This window comes from Microtus ochrogaster, unplaced genomic scaffold, assembly GCF_000317375.1.
Source record: "Microtus ochrogaster isolate Prairie Vole_2 unplaced genomic scaffold, MicOch1.0 UNK3, whole genome shotgun sequence".
NCBI classification, from domain to species: Eukaryota; Metazoa; Chordata; class Mammalia; order Rodentia; family Cricetidae; genus Microtus; species Microtus ochrogaster.
This window is the reverse complement of record NW_004949101.1, coordinates 2,561,652-2,566,231: the sequence shown is the minus strand read 5'-3', so window position 1 is coordinate 2,566,231 and position 4,580 is coordinate 2,561,652.

The window sequence follows — 4,580 nt, the reverse complement described above, 5'->3', positions numbered from 1 at the left end:
AGAGAGAGAGACAGAGAGAGAGATTAAACACTTAGGAACACAAGGACAGAATGCAGTTGGGCCAGCCAGTCTTAACAGGGTCGGACTGGAAAGTCGCGTGTGTGAGGAGCTGTTGATTGTTTTCTGGCTGAGAGAAGTGAAGATAAGGCCGGCAGAAAGTAAGCGCGGGGCCAGGGCGGGAGCCCGGCAGCTGTATGCTAATGCTCACAGAAACCCAGCCTCCGCGTCCCCCATTAAAGCAGGCGACCAGGAGGCCACACATCACTGAACAAATAGGCTCTCTCTAGACAAATAAAATAACACACGTTGGCCTCTGGGTTGGGGGGGGGTGAGAAGAGTGGGGGAAGATCGAGGGAGGGAAAAAGAGAAGGTAAGAGTGGAAGAGGGAGAGAAGGAGGAGGGGACTGAGGGAGGACAGAGATGGAGGGAGGACGGTGAGGAGGAAGGGGGAAGGGATTGTCAAGACCTGCGAAGAAACACTGCGGGGGAGGGGGCAGGAAGAGATGGGGAGCGGGAAAGTCCGAGGTGAGGAGGAAGACCCGGAGAGAGGTGGAGAGGAAAAGACGGGAAGACTGGCCTAAAGAGAGGTGGTGCGTGGGGTGGAGAGGTGGGGGAAAGGATGACAGGCAGGAGGGAGGGAGGGGAAAACAGTCAAAGGAGGTGTGGGAGAGAAAGGGTGGAAGGGTGTACCAGATGGGAGAGGGGTCGAAGCAAGCTCCGAGGATAAGTTGTAAGAAAAACGTGCCTGAACCCAAGGGCAGAAACAGGCCCAGGCCAAAAGTGCCCCTCAGGTTCCCAGAGGATGGTGATGTGAAATGTGGGGTGTCGGCCCTGGCGTCGCCGGCCTCTTTGGTGGGTTTGACTCCGCTTCTGTGGTTCATTTTTACCTCTGCACCCAGGTTCATGGTCAACCCGGCCTGGTCAGCGCTGTCCAGCGCTCTGCTCGCCCGAAGGTTCTAGCTGAGACATTCCCACATTTTCTGGTTTCGCCAGCACCGCCCCTCTAGCTGCCAGCCCTGGGTCCAACCACCCTACGTCCTCCCTTACTGTCCCTATCCAAAGCAAAAACAAACAGCCCTGAGGGCACTCCAAAATGTGTGCGGTGGCCCGACGGCACAGGGGTGGGGTGGGGTGGGGTGGTGGTATGAAAGCGGTGGCTTCATAATGGGTGCGCGGCAGATTGTACGGGGCCCTGGGCTCTGGAGGGGAGGGGACACTCGAGTGCGTCCCTCCAGCGCCCAGCGCCCGGCGCGGCCTCGCGGCTTCACCCTTGTTCGATCTCTTTCATGCACTCTCCTTTTGTGTGGAATTATTTAAACGGGAGATCCGTGGCAGCTTTATGCTAATGTGCCGAACAAAGGCAGCGGCCTACGGGGCGGGGAGGCCCGGAAGGTGCCCAGAGGCCGGACTGGGCCGGGAGGGGCGGCGGCATCCCGCCTGCGCGTGTCTCTCGCGTGCCCCTGGGACTGACAAGACAACCCTTCATTCCTGCAAACACAAAGCTTCTGGACTCTGGCCCCTCCGGGACCTGGCGGTGGCCATGGGACGATAGGACTCGGTGCCTTCCAGTCCTAGCTTGTGGGAACCGGGGAGGGGGGGTGGGGGAGCTGGGGGCTTCTGTTAAATCAAGAGAGCCGGCTGCTGCAGAATGGCAGAGAGGACCAGAGACACTCACCCAGACACACACACACACACACACACAACCTTGTGTCTCCAGAAGCTCTCCCTGCCCCTGCCCACGAAGGGCTGAGACTCCTGACCCGTGGGTCTCCTTCAGAGTGGCCAAAGCTGTTAGTACAACTCCAGACCCGCGGCTAAATTCCGGAAGACTGTACTTAGTACCCAGACACTCACTTTCTAGAAACTCCCAGTCGTCTAAACTTTCTTTCGGAGCAGAGCTGAGGGTCACAGTGAGTCCTAACGCTTGCCCCCGACGGCAAGAGCATGCACAGGAATAGAAGAGGGTGGTACACAGCCAACCTCCAGTTATACCGCCTGGGGAACTGGTACTCACACCCCATTCTGCATGGACACGCACTGGAGAGGCCTGGGAGGTTTTCCCAAGCTGTCCCTGCCAGAAAGGAGTCCTCGTTTTGGTGTCCCAAAGGGACACTTCAGTGATCTGCCTCCCACCAACTCCGTTAAGTACCCCCCCCCGCCCCTTACAAAGAAGGAAAAGTAGCTCAAGGTTTCCCCACCCCTGCTCCCCGCGTCCATTATTCTGGATCTCGGTGTAGAGAAGCAGGCCGCGGGCGCGCTTTGCCCTTTCCAGAAGTAAAACTCATCGCTTGGTCCCTGCAGGCAGCAAGTTCTGAGAACATTCCGCAGACCCCGGTGGAGACTCACCACCACTGCTGGACTGCACCTGCTGAAGGGTGGTTGATGCGTGCAGGTGTCTGCGCGCGCAGCCTCAGTTTCCAAGTTTAGCGGCGTGAAAAGCATCCATGGAAAATCTGCATAGATTTCCCTGACTAAATCAAGAGCCCTGTTTGAATTCCCTCAAGCAAGGATTTTTTTTTCCAGTTGTTAGTCATATGCATCCTCCTCCCACCCAACACACACCTTCTTTACAATTATTAGTGGGGTTTTTTTGTTTGTTTGTTTAAGAATTCACTAGGCAACTAACTCTTCCGGTAGTGTTTTGAATAAAAAGAGTGTTACAGACGCAAGACTCAATATCCTGTTGGGGGGAGACCGTCGAGCCCTGCCCTATTATTCTACAACCCAGATGGGATTCGTGATTAGAAAATAAAATTGGTCAGCGCTGTCCCGGAATCCCCCTCTCCCTCCTCTAATTTCATCAGCCGTATTAATCAGCGCTCAGAAGATCAAGGAAATAACACCAGTTATTTTCAGATCGAAACGTTCAGGAACTGTAAATCCATTTTAGGATGTCTCACTTTTTAAGGACTAGCAACCATTGCAGCATTCCTGTCATGTATTTTTCTCTTTTCAGTTAGTGGGTTAAAAAAAAAATCACAGACATAAACTAGTAAGATCCACCCCCCTTAGTTAACTCACCTTAATAACTCTCCCCATTACAGTTTATTACTCGAGTGGATTCTGTTGAAAAACTGTATTTAATTTCCAAGCCAGGGTATTTTCAGAGGGAAACCCCAAAACAATTAAATGCCTTCAGTGGAATTAGGCGTGACTGAAACTCAGCAAAATCTAGTCTCGGAGAGCATTGCAAGGGGGTAAAAAAATGTTTCCTTCACTTTCAGTAAAGTGACATTTTCCCCACAGCTATGACATTTGATGAGTCTCAGCTATTTGTTCCCTGGTGAAGGACAGTCCTGGCTAATGTGCCTTCGTAGGGACCTATTTCTTTCCCCGAGAAATGCAATCTTTTGTGTTTCCTCAGCCCTGGGCCCGGAGGAGGGTCCTAGACAAGTTGCCCGGTCTAGGTCCAAACCTAGGGCGTAGGGTGTGGAGTGTGTGTACCGGGGGTGTCCTTCGCTCTTGTCTCTTCCCGGTGGCATGAGGGAAGCGGCTGGTCCTCTCAGGCTGCAGCCTCCCTCGGAGGACAGATTGGCCCCCCTTCCCCCCCTCCCCCGGCAGCACGCGTCTCTTTTGCGTCCAGATTGGCCGCGACCCGCGCTCAATAGCGGGAGGTTAATTTCCTTCACAAAGGTGAAGGGGGCACGGCTGGGGGGGGGGTGCCCAGACAGGCGGTTGCTTTATTCCGCAGCGCCTTGATTGGAGCCCTTGATTTAGCATCTGATGTCAACCCGCAGACAAAATGCCCGCTCCGAAAGAAAATGCATGAGGCTTAGCATAGAGTGGAAACCAACTTCACCGCGCGTGGCCTGCTTGCGTCAGCTCCACAGGCATTGCCTACGTCCCGGCCGGACAGGAGATTCCTGAAACCTGGGTCTGACCTTGGGAAGGACGCCAATCCCCCAGGCTCAGGACCTCAGGGAAAGGAAAGTAAGTTCAGACATTCAAGTTCCATTTGGAAGTCAGCCAGCCAGTCAGGGCTGCTGCCTCGCATCCGCGAACGATCGAAAACGTGCTATGCCAACAGTTTCTCCAACTCGAGAGAAGCTTTTCGAGGCTCACCAGCAGGCAGAGCCTGCGCGCACAGACACCGCGCTCGGCCGAAGCCCGCAGGCCCGACCTGTTTACACTCGGAACCCTGGGGTCCCGCGGCCAGGGCTCCCGCCAGCCGCTAGCTATCCCGACTCTGCAGCGCTTTAACCTTCCCGCTGATTTCCTGAACAGCACGCGGGGCTCCCGCGACCTTCTCCCGCCGCAGCCGCAGCCCTCTGGTCGTCCCCGCCCCCACCCCAACAGCGCGCCCAATTTCCCCTTGGGCTCCGGCTCGCGGATTGAACCCTCCTGACATATTTGGGGCCATTCTTCTCCTTTGTTGCTATTTAGCTCGCGACCCGCGGGTAATCCCCGCGCGGGAGGGGGGCACACATTGTCGTGCTGATGGACGGGCCCATTTGGCGGCTCCGCGCCCCCCGGAGGAGATACACAAAGCCCAGGCACGTGCGCCTCCCCATAGAGGAGCAGCAGACCGTGAAGGGAGGCGGGGCCGGGCGTGTGCCTGGGCCAGGCGGGGCGGCGGCGCC